The following is a 24,727-nucleotide window of genomic DNA, read 5'->3' as shown; positions in this document are numbered from 1 at the left end:
TCAGCACACAGAGAGCCAGGCTGAGGGTTGGTTGCACCCACCAGCAAGCCCATGGCAGCTACAGCCAGGCAACTCAGTAGTTACGAACAACCCATGCTCTGTACACCCACAGCAGGTGAAGTGGGTCATTGCAGCCAGTTGGGCTGAGTGTCAGCCTTACTCACTAGAATGCCCATCGCAGCTGAGGGTAAGCCATAACAGGAGAGTGCACACAGCCTAAAAGGAGCACCTGGTTCTAGTTACAAAGGGAGATTGGCTATAGGGCAACACAGGACCTCTTTTACTAAGGCAATTACTTTCAAGACCAGGAGACACAGCTGACCTATCTAATACATAGAAACAAACAGAGATTTAGACAAAATGAGGAGACAAAGGAATGCACCCCAAATCAAAGGGCAAGACAAAAATCACAGAAAAGGGGTTAAGTGAAATAAGCAATATGCCTGATAAAGAGTTCAAAGCAATGGTCATAGAGATACTCACTGGACATGACAAAATAGTGATGGCTCAAGTAAGAATTCCAACCAAGAGATAGGGGGAAAACAGTTAACGTTGAAGAATACAGTAACTGAAATGAAAAATGGAGGCAATCAACAGAAGCTGAGAGGATGTAGAACAAGAGATTGGTAATCTGGAAAACTGTATAATGGCAAGCAATCAAACTGGACAGCAAAAAGAAGAAAATAATAAAGGAGAATAGGTTAAGGGAGCTCTGTGACATCATCAAATGTACTAACATTCACATTATAGCAATCCCTATAGACGATTATAGGAAGGAAAAGAGAAAGAACAGAAAATTCACATGAAGAAGAGCTGAAAACTTCCTTAATCTGGGGAAGGAAACAGACATCCAGGTCCAAAACAGATGAACCCCCAACAAGATGAACCCAAGGAGACCCACACCAAGACACATAATAATTATTAGACTGCCAAAGACATGGGATGTTAATATGAACCCCAGTAACCACAAAACAAAACCTATAATAGACACACACACACACACACACACACACACACAAGTAAATAGATAGATAGATAGATAGATAGATAGATAGATAGATAGATAGTAATTCAAGCACTAACCCTAAAGAAAACCATCAAACCACAGGGGAAGATAGCTAGAGAGGAAGACTGAAATAGAGAAGAACAACAAAAACTACCGGAAAACAATTGACAAAATGGCAACAAGTACATACCTAAAAATATTTTAAATGTAAATAAACCAAATGCTCCAAACCAAAGACATATGCTGACTGAATGGATGAAACAATGATCCATCTAGATGCTGCTATTCACCTCAGACCTAAAGATATATACAAACTGAAAGTGAAGAAACTGGGAAAAAAATATTTCATGCAAATTAAAGCAGAAAAAAAAGCCAGGATAGCAATATTTATATCAGGCAATATAGACTTTAAAACCAAGACTGTAACAAGAGACAAAGAAGGGCTTACATAATTAAATAATAAGGAGATCACTCCAAGAAGAGGATATAACAATTATAAATATCCATGCACCCAACACTAAAGCACCTAAATACATAAAGCAAATATTAACAGACATAAAGAAATTGACAATAATAATAGTAGGGAACTTTAAGACCTTAATTACATCAATGGATAGATCATCCAGACAGATAATAAGCAAACAATGGCTTTGAATGGCACATTAGAACAGATGGACTTAACAGATATATACAGCACATTTCCATCCCATAACAGCAGAATACACATTCTTTTCAAATGTTTGTGGAACATTTTCCAGGAGAGCACATATTAGGTCCAAAAATCAGTCTTAATACATTTAGGAAGATGAAAATTACATCAAATATTTTTTTTGCCTATAATATGAAACTAGAAATCAATTATAAGAAAAATTGGAACAAATAAGGAGGCAAACAACATGCTAGTCATCATCCAATTGGTCAACAAAAAACTAAAGAGGAAATTTAAAAAATGAAGACAAATGAAAATGAAAACAGTTTAAGATCTTTGAAATGCAACAGAAGTTGTTTTAACAGGAAAATGGAGAGTAATACAGGGCTACTTTCTGAAAAATCTGAAGAAAACAAATCTTACATCTTCAGGAACTAGAAAAAGCAGAGCAAATAAACCCAAAGTCAGTAGAATGAAGAAAATGATCAAGATTAAAGCAGAAATAAATTAAACAGAGACAAAAATAGAAAATACCAATGAAACCAACTGCTGGTTCTTTGAAAAGATAAACAAAATTGGTAAACATTTAACCAGATTCATCAAGGAAAAAAAAAAGATACACGACTCAAAATAAAAAATGGAAAAAGAGAAGTAACACCACATAAAGGATTATAAGAATATTATGAAAAATTATATACCAACAAATTGGCAACCTAGAGATATGGATAAGTTCCCAGAAACATAATCTTCCAAGACGGATTCAAGGAGAAACGGAAAATCTAAACTGATAGATTTCTAGTAACAAAATTGAAACAGTAATCAAAAAACTCCCAAGAAACAAAAGTCAAGGACCAGACATCTTCACAGATAAATTCTACAAAGCATCAATTCTTCTCCCATTGCTCAAAAACATAGAAGAAGAAGAAAAACTTCCAAATTCCATCTATAAAACCAGTATTATTATCCTGATACTCTAACCAAAAACCCTACCAAGAAAGAAAACTACAGGCCAGTATCTCTGATGAACAAAGATGCAAAAGTCAGCAAAAAAAAAGTATTAGCACATCAAATTGAACAATACATTAAAAGGATCATTTACCATGATCAAGTGCAATTTATTTCATAGATACAAGGATGGTTCAATATTTGAAAATAAGTCAATGTGATACATACATCACATTAACAAGACAAAGGAGAAACCACATGATCTTCACTATATGCAGAAAAGCACTTGACAGATTCAAAATCCAATCATGATAAAAGCCATCAACAGAGTTAATTTGGAGGGAACATACCTCAATATAATAAAGACCAAATATGAAAACCAACAACATCATATTCAACTGGTGAAAAACTGAAAGGTTTTCTTCTAAGATGAGGACCAAGACAAGGATGTTCACTCTTGCCACTTTCATTCCACGTAATATTGGAAGTGGCAGCTTCAGCAATCAGATGAGAAACAAAAGGGATCTCCATCGGTAATGAACAAGTAAAACTGTCACTATTCGCAGATGATATATTATAAATAGAAAATCCTAAAGATTGCACCAAAATGATTTAAATTGATAAATTAATTCAGTGAAGTTACAGTCTACAAAAATAATGTATAGCAATCTTTTGTATTCCTATACACTAATAACAAAGTAGGAGTAAGAGAAATTAAGAAGATAATCCCATTAGCAATGGCAACAAAAAGAATAAAATACCTAGGAATAAATTTAACCAAGATGTTTACTCTGAAAACTAGAGAACATTGATGAAAGAAATGGAAGATGATACAAGTGGAAAAATATTCCATGCTCATGGATCAGAAGAACTGATATTATTAAAACATCTATGCAACTAAAAGCAATGTACTGATTCAATGCAATCCTTATAAAATACCAGTAGTATTTTTCTAAACACGAAAGTAAAGAATCCTAGAATTTATATGGAACCAAAAGATCCTGAATAGCCAAAGCAATCTGGAGAGGAGGAATAAAGCTGCAAGTATCACAATCCCAGATTTCATGATATACTCCAAAGCTAAAGTAATCAAAACAGTATGGTACTGGCACAATAGATACATAGATCAACAGAACAGATAGAGAGCCCAGTAATGAGCCCATACTTATATGGTCTCTTAATCTATGACAATGGAGGCAAGAATATGCAATAGGGAAATAACTATCTCTTCAACAAGTGTAGTTTCATGGACAGCTATATGCAAAAGAATGAAACTGGACAACTTTCTTACACTCTATGAAAAAACAAACTCAAAATGGATTAAAGACTTAAATGCGAGGCATAGAGCCATAAAACTCTTAAAAGGAAACATGGGCAGTAACCTCTTGGACACTGGCCTTCGCAACATATTTATAGATATATCTCCCCAGGCTGGAAAACAAAAGCCCAAACGAACTATTGTTACTACATCAAAGTAAAAAGCTTTTGCACAGCAAAGGAAATAATTAACAAAATGAAAAGGTAACCTACTGGATTGGAGGAATTATTTGCAAATGATGTATCTGATAAGGGATTAATATCTAAAATATATAAAGAACTTATATAGCTCAACGCCAAAAAATTGTAAAAAATTAAAAATATAAAAAAATGGGCATAGGACCTAAATAGACATTTTTCCAAAGATGACATACAGATGGCCAACAGGAACATGAAAACATGCTCAACTGTGGGAAATCAAATAGTTATGTCCTGATTAAGAAGATTATAGGGAACCTATTACACTGCTTTCTGAACCTTCTGAAAACAGCTGACCAGTATCTAATTAATGCATATTTAGGGGTTGGGTCCTGCCTGTGCTCATTAATTCCTTAAACCATGTTATCTATGGAATATCTTATCTTGTCCTCCACCCTGCTTTCAGCATCTGCTCTTTTGTAATCTTGGGAACACCTTGTTGTTCTCTCTCTTTTTTTTTCATGCTTTCTGTATGTTCTTACTGGTACATCGCCACTGACATATTGTGCAATGTTTTCCCTATAATGTATGCCTAATAAAAAGTCTCTGAGAGACTTCCCTCAGCCTCCCTCTCACCTCTCTTGACTTGCATGGAGTCTTGAGTAATCCTTTATGCTGTCCTCAGTTTTGCTGGACAAAGCCAAAAGCCAAACCCATGCCCCACGTTACTAATCATCAGGGAAATGCAAAACAAAATACAATGAAATATCACCTCATAGCAGTGGGAATGGTTGTATCAAAAAGACAAGGAATAACAAATGTTGGAGAGGATGTGAAGAAAAGGAAACACATGTGTACTGTTAGTGGGAAGGTGATTGGTATAATCTCTGTGTAAAAGAGTATGGAGGTTGGGGCGCCTGGGTGGCTCAGTCGGTTAAGCATCCTACTTTGGCTCAGGTCATGATCTCACTGTCTGTGAGTTCGAGCCCCGCGTCAGGCTCTGTGCTGACAGCTCAGAGACTGGAGCCTGTTTCAGATTCTGTGTCTCCCTCTCTCTCTGCCCCTCCCCTGTTCACGCTCTGTCTCTGTCTCAAAAATAATTAAACGTTAAAAAAAAATTAAAAAAAAAAGAGTATGGAGGCTCCTCGAAAAATTAAAAACAGAAATACCATATGATCTGGTAATTCCACTACTGGGTAAATAACCAAAGAAAATAAAATAAAAACACTATTTCAAAAAGAGATAGGCAACTCTGTTTATTGAAGCTTTATAATAGCCAAGATAAGGAAGCAACCAAAGTGTCCATTAAGAGATGAATGTATAAAGAACATGGGATGGACATACATACACACACACACACACAGAGGAATATTACTCAGCCATAAAACGAATGAGTTCTCGCCATTTGCATCAATATGGATGAACATAGAGGTACTACATGAAGTGAAATAAGTCAGAAAGACAAAGTGTTAGGATTTTACTTATATGTGGAGTCTAAAAACCCAACCAACCAACCAACCAGACCAACCAAAAAGAGAAACAGACTCATAAATATGGAGAACAAGCTGGTGTTTGCCAGAGGGAAAGGGGAAGACAGGTGAAATATGTAAAGGAGATGAAGAAGTACACACTTATAGGTGTGAAGTATATAAGTCAGAGATGGAAAGTACAGGACACAGAATGTAGGCAATAACACTGTAATAATAACGTATGGGGACTATACCTATTATGGTGAGCTTTGCATGATGTACAGAATTGTTGAATCACCATGTTGTACATCTGAAACTAATATAACAGTATATGTCAACTATACATGAATTAAAAAAAAAACGTGATCCTGAAAAACAGGGCAGGACTAAGCAACTTTCAGAGATTGGAAGAGATTACAGAGATGATTACTAAATTTAATGTGGGATCCTGTCTTGGGTTCTGGAACAGATAAAGGACATTAGTGGAAAAAATGGTGAAATTCAAATAAAGTCTGCACTTTAGGTAATAGTCACTAAAGTACCAATGTTAATTTCTTGGTTTTGTACATTGTACAATAATTATACAAGATGTGGGGTGCCTGGGTGGCTCAGTCGTTTAAGTGTCTGACTTCGGCTCAGGTCATTGTCTCACAGTTCGTGAGTTTGAGCCCTGCGACAGGCTCTGTGCTCACAGCTCAGAGCTTAGAGCCTACTTTGGATTCTGTCTCTCTCTCTCTCTCTCTCTCTCTCTCTCTGTCCCTCCCTCACTGTGCTCTCTTGCTCTCTCTCTCAAAAATAAACATTAAAAAAATTTAAAAAAATTATACAAGTTGTTATTATGTAAAGTTGGCTGAGGCCTATATAAGAACTCTCTATACTATGTTAGAAACTTTCTGTACTTATAAAATTATTTCAAATAAAAAAAATTTATAAACTGTCTTAAATGGTAGAAATAATATATTTCTCTGTGAAATGTTTCATTTTCCCCCTATCATCTACCAAACAAATGTAGCAAATAATTGAACATGTCCACACAGATTGGTGCCACCACTTTCATCATTTCAAGTTGCCATCTATACATGGTATAGTTCTGGGCTCTTCATCTTGCTTGGTATGTTTTTCATCTATAAAAGCTACACTGCTTTTTTTTTAATAACATGTCTTGGTATATCTTATTTTCTGGGGAGTGGGTGGTACATCTACTTGTTGCTCTAAATTTTCCAAATTAGCTACCCAATTGCCTTTTTTGTTCACATGTTGTTAGGAATCAGTGTGCCTAGAGTAAGGCAGAAAGATGGAATACTAACAAGATGCTGGTTCCTTCATTTGACCCAACACTGGGTATACCCCAGAAGTGACAAGATGGTACATTTCAGGTGATAGTAAAAGCTCTAAGAAATTCCTAGGAAGTCCAAGATAATTGCCTTCTGATGTACCTGATGGGAGGTTAGGGTTTAGGAAGAGGAAGCCAAGCCGGGGCAGGAGAAAGCTGGTAGCCATCAACAGGGAAAAGATTGAGGCAAGCATTCTGCACCCTTTGAATTTCCTTCTAATGCCCTGGTTAAACATTGATTGCTATCTTGCGACTGCAGAGGAGAAGCAGCAGCATTTTTCACTACCTAACTTGTAGCATAATACCATCAGCTACCACTAGAGAAACCTGAGGGTAGAGAGGAGAAACCTACACAGGCAAATGAATCAGTTAGTCCTAGACTTTAACTCCTCCCCTACTGCCACACATGGGAATGCTATTATCGTTTTATTTGGGACAGTACTTTATTGTGTGGGACTTCTTCACGCGTATACGTGTTTAGTATTCCCAACCCTTTGCCCTAAATGCTTTAGCAACGTGGTGTCATTACAGAAACCCCTAAATTTCCTTCACAGATTTCCAAATACCATTTTTGGTTGAGAAGCTGTGGTTTAGAGTATTAGATCACAAGAAGATGAGAGATCTTGGGAAAAACTGTGCTTGGGTGGAGGTACAGCAATGTCACTTGAGATCACTGTCACATTATGTCTGTGTGACAGACGGGAAATTGGGAAGGATATATCAAAATAGGCTCTTAGCCCTAAAGAACCCTTCTAAGAATCTCTGTAAACTCGCCACACCAAGGGCACAAGCTACAGCTTAGACTTTGGCTTATTCTCCTAGGGAGATATTACTGTTGATAGTAACAGATAATCTCCAAGAAATGTTACATCACAGGAAAAATGAGACATCTGAAGGCACAACCATTACGTAAGAAAGGGAAAAATATGGGCCAGATAAACAAGAATTAGGTTTATCGCATCATTAGAGAGGGAAAAGGGGAGATACTTATTATCTCACTGTAAAGCAGAAACAAGCAGTCATAAAAAAAGAACCAGTTAAAGATTCTCAGTCTGAAATAAATAATACCTGGAAGTAATAGTCTGGTGCAAGAGCAGAATGCATATAAAAGCCCAATTAGTAAACTGAAAGATCAGGTTGAGGGACTCCCCCAGAAATCATCAAATAGCAAAGAGTTTAATGAATATGAAAGACAAGTTAAAAGATATAGACAAAGAAATAAACATGCCAATATCCATAAGAATGCCAGAAAGGTAGGGTAAAAACCGAGTAAACAAACTGAGATGCCACATTACATTCAAGTACATAGGAAAATCACAAGTAGAACACATACTGGGTCATAAGGAAAACCTCAGCAACATTCATTATTTAAATGTAAGTTACAATGAAATCACAGAATTTTGAGTGAATAAAAATGAAATTACTTTTATCTAATGGTGTAGCATGCCATCAACTTACACTGGTGGGAATATGTAAATGTAAACATAGATATTAAATACTAGTAAGAATTAAGACTACATGAGCTAGATGTCAATGTCAGGAATAGAAAAGAAATAACACAGTAAACCTGAAAAAATAGGGAAATTATAAGTAGAAGAACAGATGTTAATAGGAAATAAAACAAAGAAACAATAATCAACAGCTAATAAAAAGCTAATTCTTAGAACAAAACTAAAAAGTGAGCAACTTTCCAATAAGTTTGATGCAACAGAAAGGATAAATATACAGATAATTCATTTAGAGAATAAAAAAAGGTATACTACAGCTGATACAAAGACTTTTGATATTATGACTATATCAATATATTTGCAAAGCTTGACCTAAGAACTATTTTCAAACTATATGACAATAAAATTGATGGGAGAAGATCTAAACTCAAAAAAGGTAATTATTCTGTGCACAGTGCCTTCCTTCCAAAGACTACAGCATGGGAGTAGGGAGAGACTAACTTAAACAGTAGAGAAACATGACAAACATGACCTCAGCCAGGTGATCAAGGTCAACATCAATAGTGACAAATCATATGCATCCTTGATATGTGGTGATACAAAGGACACTGCACTGCTGTAGTCTTCTTCTCTAAAACCCATAAATTCAATCTAACCGTGAGAAAAATACCAGATAAATCCCAATTGATGAACATTTTATGTAAAATACCTAATCAATATTCCTCAAAACTAAGTCATTTAAAAACAAGCGAAGTATGAAAAACTATTAAAGCCAAATGGAGTTTAAAAAGACATATCAGCTAAATGTCACATGGGATCTTGGACACACAAAAAAGACATTAGATTAAAACTAAAGAAATCTGAATAAGTACAGTTTTAGTTAATGATAGCATATCAATATTGGCTCATTATAACAATATACCATAGAATATGTGTTATAATAGTAATATATACCACATATATTTATATAAATGATGATGTTAATAGAAAAGTGCAAAGTATTTGGGAACTTTGTACTATCTCCTTCTTTTTTCTATAAATCTACAAGTGTCTTAAAATTTAAGCTGATGAAAAATTTAAAAATGTAATTATTAAAGAACACGAATTCACAATTAAAAAAAATCCCTCCCCAACCTGTACCACAAGGCACAAATTTTACCTGATTTTTACCCAATTTTATCTGTTATAAAAATTATTCAGAAATAGAAAAAAGGCTGAAAATTCCTCAAACTATTTTGTGAGGAAAGTAAAGAAAGAAAAAATTAATTTCACCAAGGGACAAAGCTGAATTATCTTTTTAAAATTTTGTTAAATGTTTTTTTTATTTTTTTTAAAATATGAAATTTATTGTCAAATTGGTTTCCATACAACACCCAGTGCTCATTCCAACAGGTGCCCTCCTCAATACCCATCACCCACCCTCTCCTCCCTCCCACCCCCCATCAACCCTCAGTTTGTTCTCAGTTTTTAAGAGTCTCTTATATTTTGGCTCCCTCCCTCTCTAACCTCTTTTTTTTTTTCCTTCCCGTCCCCCATGGTCTTCTGTTAAGTTTCTCAGGATCCACATAAGAGTGAAAACATATGGTATCTGTCTATCTCTGTATGACTTATTTCACTTAGCATCACACTCTCCAGTTCCATCCACGTTGCTACAAAAGGCCATATTTCATTCTTTCTTATTGCCACGTAGTATTCCATGTGCCCCAAAGCTGAATAATCTTAAATAGATTACTATCCAAGTGAATTCTGTTAATATATAGGAGAAGAAAACCATGACGGCTTAGTTTTGTCCCAGGAAGACAATGATGGACATCCATTGTATTTTCCCAGGAGGGACCCATTCAGAATCCCAGGGTTCACATGGTGGTGATTTTAAGCTGAAGACATTTGAGATTTGATGGATGCAGACAGAAACCTTCTTGGAGCATCCCTTAACTGACTAAAGGCAGCAACTTCTGGGAAATGAGGCTACCACAAATGTCCCTCTAGGGAATTTTAATGGCCATGAAAAGGACAAAGAGCACCTGCATAAACCAACATTATCACAAACTTTCTTCTATCCTATTTGTTCTCCTCAAAAACAAATGGTCTTTTCTAAAGAAACCTTTTTGTTCTTCCCAAAGTCTGCTCTCCCTCCTCCCCTTTCTCTAATAAATTAGAAAGATAATCCTCTAACTTTAAACATTTGAGAAGACTGCTACTTTTTTGTTGGCTCCCATATACACATATATAAACCTTTTCCTTATGTTCTTCTGTCTTTTATGAGTGTAATTCACAGGACTCTAGTTACTAAATATGAGACAACAGAGGAACAGTTTGTCCTCCCTGACCATCACATTCACATTTAGATGGAGGAAATGTGGTCATTTCAATTGATGCTTAAAAAGCATCAATAAAATGCAGCACTCATTTATAATTAAAAAATAAAACAATGTAAAAACGACCTCTCAGAAAACTAGAAGTCAAAACTTGACTAGTACAATAAAGAGGATTTATTAAAGCCCTACATCCAATGCGTTACACTTACCTGTAAAATTTTACAAGGATTTATACTAGTTAGCAATAAATTAAAATTGTTTGTCATCACAACTTTTACTTAATATTTCCCTGGAGTTGTAGCAAAGGTAGGAAGACCCAAAAAGGAAGAAAATAAACAATGACAGATAAGACAGGAAATGAGAAAATTGCCTGTTTCATTAAAACACAGAACTCTATATAGAGAATCCACAAATTATTAGAAGTAATAAGAAGACTGATTAAATTATTTGATACAAGATATAAGTGAGTTAAATATTGTCTCTCCCAAATTCACATCCACCCGGAACCTCATATGGTGACCTTATTTAGAAATAGAGTCTTGGCAAATATAATTCATTAAGGATGTAAAGATGAGATCATTCTCAATTTAGGGGAGGCCCCAAATTCATTGAGTGAGATCTTCAAAAAACAAAAGACAGAGGGAAAAGGAGATCCTGTCAAGTCCGAAGTAGAGATTCGAGTTATGTTACCACAAGCCAAGGAATGCTTGGGGTCACTAGAAGCTGAGAGAGGCAAGGAGGAGTCTTCCGTGAAGTCTGCAGAGGGAATGTGGCGCTTCTGACACCTAGATTTCATGCTCCCAGCTTCCAGAACTATGAAAGAATAAATTTAGGTTGTTTTAGCCACACAGTTTGTGGTACTGTGTTATGGCAACCCTAGGAAATTAATCCACATATAAAATCAATCGTATTCCTAGGCAGTAATAATGACCAATTGAAAATTTATCAGTAACAATTCTATTTGCGCTAACATATAAAATTAACACCAGATATAGAAGATTCTTATGGACAACACTATGAAGTGTTGAAGGACATAAAGGAAGGCATGAATAAATAGAATAGTAAGTAATGTTTATTAATAGGGGGAATATAACCAGTAGTATTTACCAGCACTTCCTACCCCATACCACTATGTGGACAGTTTCTTCTTTTATATTATAGTTGCACTTTTACTTTTGTTGTTTCTTTTAAACTTGGATTGGGCCTCCAGAGCGACCTCTCCAAACCCCAATTTCTGTGCTAATGCACAAAAGGTGTCAGTTCACTGGGGAACTGCCCCCTATGTGGAACGCTTCATGAATTTGAGTGTCATCCTTGCACAGGGACCATGCTAATCTTCTCTGTGTCGTTCTAATTTTTGTCCGTGTGTTGCCAAAGTGAGCACTATAGTTGCACCTTTAAATTTTTTTTAAGTTTGTTTTTTTATTTACTTATTTTGAGAGAGGGAGGGAGGGAGGTCATCCTTATTTCCATATCTTGAACTATTTCTAAATTTTCCCTCTTCAGTAAAATGCTGTAGAATTTTGGAAGATAGTTTTTGAAAAGATAAATGCTCTTTTCTATTTCAAGTATTTTGGGGAGTTTTTATCTTAAATAATTATTATAAATGAATATAAATAACCTTATCAAATGCTTTTGTGCATCTATGAAAATAAGCATTAATTTTTCTTAAATCCCTTATTGGGATTTCAGTGAATTACGTTGACAGATATTTTATTTTTAAAAGATCCTGAGAGAAATCACATTTGGTCACAAGGTCACGATTACTTCACCTTATAAGGGAAATTTATTTATTTATTTATTTATTTGAAAAACCTGGGGTATAAAAGTGAACTCTCATTAAGTAATATAGTTACTTAATTTCAATAGGAAGATACTTTAAATATTTTTAGCATCAAAATGACATCCATTTTTACTATAATGATACCAAATACCATTAAAATAGACGCAATTACTTCAGTAGTTAAAATTCATTTTGGGAATATAACCTGCCAAGGCATTTTTCTCTATATTAATTATATAATAGTTCTTATCTCCTCTCATCAAGGAATTTTCTTTTTAAACTATTACACATTTACCCTTAGGAATATGCTAACAAAAGAGGTGTTCTACATGATTCTCAACATTTGTGTAATTCAAACTTTAAGGGGAAAAAAGAAAATCCAAGAATTAAAAAATAGAGCAAAAGAACTTTGTGGAAACAAGGCGAATGGTACCACACTCACTGCAAAGGTTGGCAAATAAGGGGCATCAGTTCTGAGATTATGTGTGCTGTAAACCAGCACATGTGCCCTGAAATGAGAGGCACCAATAGAGGGCTCATCTCATGGAGCACACCGGCTGCCAAGAGGTCCTAAATTGAAAATAGCCTTTATAAAACCAACTTTAATATCCCTAATCAAGTTGGATTCTTATAACCCGAGTGGTTGTTCATCACTGTTAGAGGTGTCTTATCTTATACACTGATAGATTTGGCTAACTAATGTTTTACTTAGGACTTCCATATACCTATGTTCCCAAGTTAAATAAGCCAGTAATTGTCTTTTATTGTATGGTCTTTATCAGCTTTGGCATAAGGTTTCATAGGATAAATTGCAGGTTTTCCCTTTGTTTTCTAAAACAACTTGTGTAAGATAGGTTCATCTCTTCTATAAAAAGTTTGATAACTGTCACTTGCAAAAACCATCTAAATCTAGTGTTTGCTTAGAGAAGAAAGTCTTTAAATACCATGTGTATTTTCTTAATGCTTACTGTTCTAAGCTTTTTATTTCTCCTTAAGAGAAGTAAAATTATGGAATTTTATGTTTTTCCAAAAATGTATCATTTCCCTTAGCTTTCAAGTTTGTTGGTTAATAGGTTTATAACATTCCCTCTTAGCTTCTGGAATGTGTGTGTGTGTGTGTGTGTGTGTGTGTGTGTGTGTGTGTGTGCGCGCGCGCGTGCGCGCCTATTCTCATTCTGTAGTTCATTAAGACTGTCAATCAATTTTTAAGAAACATTTTTTTTAGTCTTTTCACAAAAACCTTATTTTAGTTTTGTTAATACTCCCTATGGCATAGTAAAAAATATATTGGTTTCTGTCCCTGGTTCTTGATACAAAGTTCCTAAAACTTCAAATTTCTTGAGCGATATAAGTGCTTTTTAAGAAATTTTTTTCTTGATGTTTATTCATTTTTGAGAGACAGAGAGAAACAGAGCATGAGCTGGGGAGCATCAGAGAAAGGGGGAGACAGGATGTGAAGTAGGCTCCAGGCTCCGAGCTGTCAGCACAGAGCCTGATGAGGGGCTAGAACTCACAAACCGTGACATCATGACCTGAGCTGAAGTCAGACTCTTAACTGACTGAGCCACTCCAGGTGCCCTGAGTGTTTTTATTCATAATGAGCCCCTTTAGACCACAACTGAGCTTATGATAACAAGATGATTCAGGGTAAGGCCCATAGATAGCCTCAGGATGAAGACTAGTCACCACAAAGCCTAAACACATGATTAAAGAGTGGGAGCTTACAGTCCTCCTGGGGAGGGAAAAGGGCTAAAGACTGAGTTATAAAAACTCATGAACAACATTTGCAGAGCTTCTGGGCTGGTGAACACATCAGAGTGCTGAAAGGGTGGTACATCCAGAGAGGGCATACAAACTCTGATCTTCCTTCTCATACTTTGTTCTGTGCACTTCTACCATTTGTTTCTTACTTGTATCCTTCATAATAAATAGGTAATAGTAAAGTGCTTTCCTGAGTTCTGTGAGGGGATAATCAAATAAGGGAATAATCAAATAAGAGGGGGGGGTGTTGTACAAACTCCCAAATGTATACTGGTTGGTCAGAAATACAGGTGGCCCTCGAGACTTGTAACTAGTATGTGATGTGGGAGCTGCCTTGGACTAAACCCTTAACCTGTGGGGTCTGTGCTAACTCTGGATAATTAGTGCTAGAATTGAGTTGTCAGACACCTAGTTGGAGAAGAGATTGGTATGTGGGTGAATGACATATTTGGTGTCAGAATAAAACCATACACTCTCATTGCTTTTTGGTTCTCTATTGATCCTGGTTTTTTTGTTTGTTTTTCTGACTTGCTTGTTGGGAATGTCTTCTCTGATTTCTTAAATTCAAGAGTTATGTAATTAAAACTTCCTCTTTTTAAATGTATTCAAGGTAAATTTCCTTCTAATTTTGTTTAGAGGTAGGTTACAAATTCTGACATGTATCAATTTTGTTGTCGTCTAAACTAAACCATATTAATATCATACTTAACGGAGCAAGGCACAATGGATTCTAAGACCAGGAGGAAGTCTAGAATGTCTGTTCTTACTCATCTTACTGACAGTAAACTTGAGATTTAGGAGCAAGGCTGAGAGAGATTCCAAAACATGCAAAGCCTGCTGAAGCTGTGGAAAGGGTAAGAAAGCTGAGCAACTTTACTTGGAAGCAGTCCAAGCATTCACCAAATTCACTGCAGTGGCCTGCCAAAGTGAGGGAGATGCAGAGACAGGGGAGGACTGAGAGAAATCCTTCCAAAGCTCTTCAGGCTGCATTCATCTAGTGTTTATCAGTGATCTCCAAAGGTTAGAGATGAAGCCCCTGGCTATAGAGGATTCTATTAAGGGGCAATAACCTGAGAGTGAGACTGGAGAGCCAACAGAAACTCCCAGAGATCCAAAGAAGCTAGCATCATGAAACAGAAATTAAATGGCTGGTTTCTAAAGCATGGAGGGATCTATGGAGTCTTATGCATGATCAAGACCAACCTGTATTAGAAATCTCTGATCCTGCCCTCAACATTTCTAAAGCAAGTGATGAATGGACTGAAGCTTAAGGTGTAGCAAAGCCCTGGGGTGTCTGGATGATTCAGGTGGTTAAGCATCCGACTCTTGGTTTTGGCTCATGTGAGTTAGAGCCCCAAGTTGGGTTTGTGTTGACAGTGTGGAGCCTGCTTGGGATTTTCTGTCTCTCTCTCTCTCTCTCCCTCCCTCTCTCCTGCCTGTACAGTCATTCTCTCTCTCATAAACAACAAACAAAAAAGGTGTAACAAAGCCCAGATATGGCTCAACTACAGATTAAATTGACTCAATCCTGCATTCTGGTAACTTGACAGAAGGAGCATGCCCTTTTTAGAGAGGGAGTAAATATAATTTATTTCAATATCTACTATTTATTTATACAAAATGTCTGATACAGAATCAAAAATTACAAGTCACATAAGGGAGACTCAAAGAAGGTCTCTTTGTTGGAATCATTAAATAGGTATTTTAACATAACCATGGCAAATACAGTAAAGAATATAGGGGAAGAAAATTGGACAATGTGAATAGATGAGGGAATTTCAGCAGAAAGATATAAATTATTAGAGAACCAATTATTTTGATGGAACTAATAGATGGAAATGTTAAAAATGAAAAAAATAATGCAGACATGAAAATTTATTTGGAATTATAGCAGACTGGACTTAGAAGAAGAAAAGAACGGCAAACTTGAAGACAAGCCAATAGCAATTATACAAAATAAAAAACCAAAATAAGAAAAGCAAAAAAACCCAAGAGAATATCTAAGATCTGTGGGGCAGTATCATCTGGACCAGTATACAATTAGAGGACTGAAAAAAGAAAACAGATATTGGCAATAAATATCTCTGAAGGGATAGTGACTGAAAACTTTCTAAAACTGATGAAGTACTTCAACCTACAGAAATAAACAGCTCAAAAATCTCCCAGGAAAACAAAACAAAGACTTCCTTACCCAGGCATATCATGGCCAAACTGTTGAGAAGCGAAGATGTCAAGTCTTATAACAGGCCCCCAGAAAAGACACACTACATACAAGGTGTATTAGGTCTCCTGAGAAACACAATCTATAAGAACACAATCTATAAGAAACACAATCTATAATACATTGTAGAGTTTATAGCAAAAATAGATAACTGGATGAACAGCGCACAAAGGGTAACAGGGAGTAAATAGAATGAGACTGCTGAAGGTTCCTACATTAATCATGAAGTAGCATATTCCTAGAAAATAGACTGATAAATTAAAGATTCACTTTAGGGGCGCATGGGTGGCTCAGTTGGGAGAGCGTCCAACTTCACCTCAGGTCATGATCTCACAGTTTTTGAGTTCAAGCCACAAGTCGGGCTCTGTGCTGACAGCTCAGAGCCTGGAACCTGCTTCGGGTTCCGTGTCTCCCTCTCTCTCTGCCCCTCCACTACTCATGCTCTCTCTCAAAAATAAACAAGCATTAAAAAAAGATTTACTTTATAGAGTAGGGGTGAACAATTTCTTTTGTTATAAAGGATCAGATGGTAGATATTTAAGGCTCTACAGGCCAGAGTGTCTCTCTCACAAGTATTCAACTGCTCTGGTGTTGTAGTGCAATGTGCGAACAACCATAGATCATATGTAAACAATAAAATTTTATTTAGAAAAACAAACTGGGGCCATTTTTGGCCTGTAGACCACAGTTGTTATAGATGAGCAACCACTGATTCTAAAATAAAGAGGTATAGCTAAAAATTCAATGAATCATGCAAAGACTTGCAAATGAATGTTCATAGCAGCATTATTCCGAATGACTTCAAATTGGAAACAATCTAAATGTCTGTTACCTGGAGAATGTGGTATAGAAAAAATGTGGTATATCTATACAGTGAAATAGTATTCAGCAGTAAACAGGAATGTACTGCTTACACATCCTAGGACCTGGCTGAACCTCAAAACTACTGTGCTCAGTCAGTGAAAGAAGGCAGACAATGGAGATCACCTTATTCCCTGATTCCACTTGAAATATGAAAAATTTGAAATGTCCAGAAAAGGCAAAGCTATAGAGACAGAAACTACATCAGTGGTCGCTGGGGTGGGGACGAAGATGAGAGGAGAATGGAGATTAATGGCAAATGGGCATGAGGGATTATCTTGGATATCTAGCATAATGTATGGAGAAATTGAATCACTATGTTATACACCTGAAACGAATTTAACATTGTGTGTCAGTTATATTCAAGTTGAATAAAAAGTCTAAAAAATAAAAACAAAATAAAGAGGGATAAGCCCCTTCAAGAAGAGATGAGATATACAAACCATTTTATCTTTCATGGAGCACAGAAAGAGAGAAGAGAATGACAGAAAAAGGAAAAAAGAAAATTGTTTAAAGACCAAATGTGGGCTAGTGTGCTAATTTCAAATAGTTGGACCTATCAGAAATGAGCAGGCCACAGTCACCCAGAAGCTCATCCTCATGGCTCTTCACAGGTGTTCATGAAGAGGACTGAGGACTGAGGTCTGAGCAGGAGACTGAGACGGTACCACTATTTGGTGCAGACCTGAAGCAAGATACTGGAAGCTGCTGAAGGGTAAGCATAAAGCCTTGTAGACTTCTCTTCCAACCCTTAAGCAAAAGCCTTAAACTGCTTGAGGAAAGGCTAACAACTCTTTAGCTCCCAGGGCCCAGACAAAACTTCATTGTTGAGAAAGAAGGTTAGAAATACAATGTCTAGGCACATGAAAAGACGTTCAACGTCGCTCCTTATCAGGGAAATACAAATCAAAACCACACTCAGATATCACCTCACGCCAGTCAGAGTGGCCAAAATGAACAAAGCAGGAGACTATAGATGCTGGAGAGGATGTGGAGAAACGGGAACCCTCTTGCACTGTTGGTGGGAATGCAAATTGGTGCAGCCGCTCTGGAAAGCAGTGTGGAGGTTCCTCAGAAAATTAAAATAGATCTACCCTGTGACCCAGCAATAGCACTGCTAGGAATTTACCCAAGGGATACAGGAGTACTGATGCATAGGGGCACTTGTACCCCAATGTTTATAGCAGCACTCTCAACAATCGCCAAATTGTGCAAAGGGCCTAAATGTCCATCAACTGATGAATGGATAAAGAAATTGTGGTTTATATACACAATGGAATACTACGTGGCAATGAGAAAGAATGAAATATGGCCTTTTGTAGCAACGTGGATGGAACTGGAGAGCATGATGCTAAGTGAAATAAGCCATACAGAGAAAGACAGATACCATATGGTTTCACTCTTATGTGGATCTTGAGAAACTTAACAGAAACCCATGGGGGAAGGGAAGGAAAAAAAAAAGAGGTTAGAGTGGGAGAGAGCCAAAGCATAAGAGACTGTTAAAAACTGAGAACAAACTGAGGGTTGACGGCGGGGGTGGGAGGGAGGGGAGGGTGGGTGATGGGTATTGAGGAGGGCACCTTTTGGGATGAGCACTGGGTGTTGTATGGAAACCAATTTGACAATAAATTTCATATATTGAAAAAAAAATACAATGTCTGCCTTGGAAGATAGACAGGTAGCTTCCCTGTTCCCAGGACACATGCAAAGCTCCACGGCTGCAAAGACAGGACTTAAAGGAATAAGCTCTCTACTTCTAGGGAAGGGGCAGGAAGCCACATTGGAGCCAGGGTCTACACTGATAGCAAGTGAAGTTCTGCTACCTCTGTGAGTAGGGCAGGAAACTCCTGCCCAAGACCAGCCATGGATCCAAGCGAGAGAGTGGTTGCTACGAGGAGGAGGAACAGGAACTCAGAAAGTCTCTCTCAAAGACTCAGGCTCACAGGACTTCCCTAAGACTGGGGCTGGACCAGGAAAACCGAGAATCTCTCATGCCTCCACTCCAGGCTTGATACCCAGTAGCAAAGGCACAACATCAGCCTGTAACTCGTAAAGGGAAAACACAATGACATTGGCCTCAAAGGTGGCTGACAGCACCGGGGGCAGCAGGAATTCTGAGCAAAGACCCTCGTAACTCTCAGCCCCCACCTGAAGCATAGGGCAACAAAGAATTTGAATCTAGAGGTGCACTCAAGGTTGATGATAACACAACCAAGAAAATGTTATTATGATGGTGGTAGGATAGCAACAGTGCTCCATCTTTCTGTATCCCAGCTTGAAGTGGAATTTGAAACTGGATTGGACCTCAAAAGGACTGGCTACCCAACTGAAAAAGCTATTCGCTTTTCCCAACAGATACACCAATATTTCCAACTGTCCCTTTGTTTACTATCTATAGTGGTTTACACTCTGGGGCAATGCACCCTAGTAAGATTCAAGAAGGGACAGGGATCATCAGGGAGAGATGGGTCATGTTGAAAAGGGACTCTGAAACCTCCCTTTAGTAGGCAGATCCATTTTATAAAAGACTATTTATGGAAGTTGAGTATGTGGAATAGAAAGCTATTTTGTAAAACCTTTATTCCTTTTCACCCTTTGGAAAGGCCTGTAGTCACCAGGGTTTCCTGTACCCAAGCTTGAAGCTATCTACAGGATTTATCTGTAGGATTAAGAGTATTTTTTTCAAGAGTCAGACTGCCACACTTACAGGCTGTGGGACTTTGGACAGGTGCATTAAGTTTCTAGTGTCTCAATTTTCTGTATTGTAAAATGAGGACTGTGATGGAATTAATCATATAGGGTTGTTGTGAGCATTAAGTGAGATGGCCCATGTAAAGTGCTTAGCAAAATGAGTGCTGCTCAGTGTATGTTGCACAATCAGTGCTGCTCAATGTATGTTAGTTATAATAATTCTCACCATGAGGTAATAAAGTCCTTGCATCATTCTTGAAGTCAGAATGAAAAGAAGAAGATAGAAGTCAAGGATATTGTGCAGACAAAATCAACTTGTGGACTCATTGAATACAAAGAATGAGAGAGAGAGGGCAGGTTGGAAAATGACTCTGCATTTTGGGACTCCCAAATCCTGGCAGAATGATGGTGTCAGTGGTACACTCGAAAGCATGCATCCGGTCTGTAAAAGGTTTGGCTCCAGCCCATTCCATTTGGGATTGCAAGCTAAGTCACTACTTTTTCAATTAAAGCCAGAAATCCAGATAATTATGTGAAAACTCCTTAATTTTTTATACTCTTAAAAATTTGGAGGAAATAAAACATGACTGTGAGATGCAAATTTGCAACCTCTGTGTAGGACCTTAGAGGTTCACTGCTGTGGAACTCATTAAATGTCCCATAGTGCCTTGCACATTTTTAAGGGTTCTCATTAAAAACTGGTTGAATAAATGGATTTTCGATCACAGTGTTTTACATAAAGCATACATATCAATACTAACTGGTTTTTTAAGTTTCAAATTTATAAAGGTATTTGAAGAAAGGAATTTTAAAACATAGTATTGTGTGATATTTAACACTTTAAGATTAGAGATGCAAAGCAAACAAACATTATAAACAAATTATGTAGGCTGAACCCCAGGCAGAATTGTTCAAGGAAGTGGTAACCTTTTCAGTCAGTATATGTTACTTCTATTTTTTTCTATAAGAAATAGATAATACATTATCTTGTTATATAGATAATAAGCCATCTAATTTTCCTCTTGATTCCTCTTCTGATGTCCCATTTTTTTTTTCTGACCTAGAAGACAGCTTCAAAAATGTTTTAGTATTTGCTGCTCATACTCCATATCATATTCTTTTTTCTTGTTAGGGCTGCCTTTACCATGGCTTTCTTCTCCACCTGCCTATAGAAAGCTTTCCTAATGACCGGTAGCCTCTACATTTGTGAGCTCCTGATGTAGGAACTCGCTGGGGCACTCGGGTGGCTCAGTTGGTTAAGTGTCTGACTTCTGCTCAGGTCATGATCTCTTGGTTTGTGGGTTCAAGCCCCACACAGGCTCTGTGCTGACTGACACTTTGGATTCTCTGTCTCCGTCTCTCTCTGCCCCTCCCCTACTCATTCTCTCTCTCCCTTCCTCCCTCCCTCTCTCTCAAAAATGAATAAACATTAAAAAAGATTAGAGAGGAACTCACCATAAAGTCTGAGTTCCAGTTAGCCAGGAGACAAAAACATGACCTGGAAGAGGGTATGCAAGGTGTTGAAACAATCTTGTACAAACCACAAAGGTAGCAAAATCAAATTATGTTTGGGAATGATAGTGGTGTAGGGTGATTAAGGAAAAGGTGAAGAGGCAGGAGATGAAGCTGGAAAGTTGGTTTTCAGGATACAATGCCCAGTCCTTCAAGACGTCATCCCTAAGCATTTCCAGACTGAAATGCCTCCCTCCCACAGAAATGAAGACACACCCAAAGCCCCTCCCGACCTTTGAATGAAAGAGATGTAGGTTTAAATACATGCTCTGTAACGTATGAGCTACTTCACCATAGGAAAGTTGTTTAAAACCTTTAGGTCCCAGTCTTCTCATCTGCAAAGTGGGAATCAAGTATGTTTACCTGAGAGAGATGTTTTGAGGACTTAATTACATGCAAGGTGGTTTTTTTGTTTGTTTGCTTTTTAACCAAGAGAGAGCAAAAGAGAGAGGGTGCACACACATGCACAAATGGGCAGGGGAGGGGCAGAGGGAGAGAGAGAATCTCAAGCAGGCTCCGTGCCCAGCACGTGCTGGGCACGGAGCCTGACACGGAGCTCAGTCTCACCAATGGTGAGATCGTGACTTGAGCTGAAGTCAGGAGCCAGTCACTTAATCAACTGAGCCACCCAGGTGCCCCTTAATGTACTTAATACAGTACTTGGCATCTAAAAAGGGTAACTGGTAGTAATAATAGTTGTGTTCCGAAATACAAAATTTCTTTGAGTTCCCCGAATGTGCTACACTCCTGCTCAAGTGCATATTTTGGTAGATGTGATTTCTACCTGGTGTCTCTCTAAAGGCTTCTCTGACTTTCCTCCTTCTACCTCCGATTGCCTTTTTATTTTAATTCCAGTATAGGTAACACACAGTGTTTTATTTACCTCTGATTGCTTTTGATGGTTCTCTGCTTCAGCAGAGAGGTTGCTTAACCCAGTGTTCCCCTTGGGGGGATCCATAGACAGGAATCAAAGAAGAACTGAACACAGATGGAAAAAAGATTCCATCTTTATTTTCACCAATGTCTCACTAAAATTCACTATTTAAAAAAATTTGAATAGACAGTAAAGTACCATAGTATTAGCAATTATCTAACATGCAAATTATTAGAAATCACAAATGTTTCACATCACGTCGCAATTGTTGCAGATATCATGAAATAGCATTTACTCTCACCAGTCCTTTGAAATTACAGTAGTTGTTAGACCTAACGTAGATATTTTTATTTCATGTGGTAGATAGGAAGGATGTGTATTTCTACATATTTTAAAATACTTTTAAAACTATAATTCCATAGAATTGGTTTTCTTTATAATCCTATATATTTTAATTCAGGCATTTGGTAACATTTAATAACAGAAAAGATTTGTAGATTATGAAAGGGTTCTATGGCACACACAAAAAAGATTAAGAACCCCTGTCTTAGCATTTACTATAGTATACTATGCACTATTAGATAAATATACTGTTTTCAGTTAAAAGTTAGCCTTCAGGTTCAAATTTACATTCTGGGCAAACCTTCTCTTAGTCTCACTTAACATCATCATATTCCTCCATCAAAAAGGAAGACAGCACACAGTTACTTTCTTTTAATTGTAGACAATTAGTGCCCAACTTCTTGAGCATGAGTTTTTCTTTAAATTAGGGTTTTCTTCTCTCATTCAAGGGCCTTGTCTCCCTAAAACAGTTTTATATCCTTTAATATAAACCTTAGAGGACGTCTAACTTCAGCTTAGGAAGTAGTTAGCCAGCAGGAACTTTATAACTCCCAAAGGAACAAGAAAAATCCAGATGATCTACAAATGATAACTGTTGCTTAACTTACCAGAAAACTGGGGTCATAGAGCCCAAACATCTAACTTAAAATCTAAGGAAAGACAGTACTTCCCAGAACAGAAGGGCAGAAGGGACACAAACATAGACTTTTGAGGGAACAATGAAGAAGATGAATTTAGTTATTTTTTAAAAAAGCCAAGTGCTGAAAGCTGAGTGTGGGCTAGTGTGAGAGTACAGAACTCCTAGGAGTAAAGACATTGGGAACACTGATACTTACCAGCAGCTCTTCCCCTTGGTCTCCACCAAACACTCATGCGAAAGACTGGGGTCAGTGCAGAAGACTGGATAAAGCCTCATCAGCGGTATAGGCCTAGAGGAGAGAAAAGTTTCCTGATGAGAAAGGCACCAAGTCACCCCTGCATCCTCCTCCACTGAGAGCTGAGGCCTTATGCCATTGGGTAAGGACCGTGAACCTTCTAGTGCCTTTCTAGAGCACATGTGAAGACTGTCTGTGGCTGGGGAACTGCAGGAGAAAGAAAATGGTGTGCTCCTGGGGGTGGGGGCGGGGACAGGAAAGCGACATGGATCCATACCATTCGAGATTTCCTAATGCTGTGGGGAAGGAGGCAGGCTCACCAAGAAAGCCATCCTCAACCCCCATCCAGTCTAGGGCTACAAAACCTGCCTGAAGATTGAGGTTGAGTCAGAACACCAGAGGATCACACTCCTTCACCCCAGCAGGGTAGGGTAACAGGTAGGGTGAAATAGGAACACTGAGGAAAACCCTTTGACAAAAAGATACCCACCCCATGCACCAAGCAACTCCAGACAAGTTTGAAGCTGATGGTGAACCCAAGGTCACCATAGCAATAACAAAAACCCAAACCCAGCCAACTCCTGACTAAACTGAGTGAACCCCCTTCTGCCGACACACACACTAATGGCCTAGGAAAAGATACGTAACTTTTCTGTGCATAAATACTATTTATTTCAGTCTACAGTTTTTCAACTTTATGTTTGGCAATAAATAAAAAAAAAAACTAGGAAACACACAAATACACAAGGAAAAATAATCCATGGTAAAGAGCAAGGCAAACAATACAATCAGGTAAACAATAGAAATGACCCCGATATCGGAATTATCCGACAGCAACAGTCACAGAGGTGAACTACGTCTGTGGTAGCTGTGATGGTTAATTTTATATGTCAACTTGACTGGGCTAAAAAAATGCCAAATGCTGGTAAAATATTATTTGGGGAGTATCTATGAGGGTGTTTACAAAAGAGATTTATGATCCTAGGCAGACTGAGTAAAGTTCACCCTCATCCTTCACCAGTGTGGACGCACATCATCCCATCCATTGAGGGCCAGAAAGAATACAAAGATAGAGATAGGGTGAATTTGCCCTCACTACTTAAACTGAGACACCTATTTTTTCTTACCCCCAGATGTCAGTGCTTCTGGGTCTCAAGCCTTCACACTCAGACTGGGATGAATAC

General features: G+C 37.6%; 1 non-coding gene and 1 pseudogene across 1 annotated transcript; both read right to left on the bottom strand.

The window, feature by feature from the left end:
* LOC106980578 (NXPE family member 4-like) overlaps positions 1 to 24,727 on the bottom strand; it is a 78,262-nt pseudogene that overhangs the window by 10,998 nt on the left and 42,537 nt on the right.
* Positions 11,901 to 12,007, bottom strand: LOC113593273 (U6 spliceosomal RNA). Its single transcript, XR_003413364.1, has one exon. It is a non-coding gene; the product is annotated as a U6 spliceosomal RNA (small nuclear RNA).

This window comes from Acinonyx jubatus, chromosome D1 (genome assembly GCF_027475565.1).
Source record: "Acinonyx jubatus isolate Ajub_Pintada_27869175 chromosome D1, VMU_Ajub_asm_v1.0, whole genome shotgun sequence".
NCBI lineage: Eukaryota > Metazoa > Chordata > Mammalia > Carnivora > Felidae > Acinonyx > Acinonyx jubatus.
This window is presented reverse-complemented; position numbering and strand designations above follow the sequence as displayed.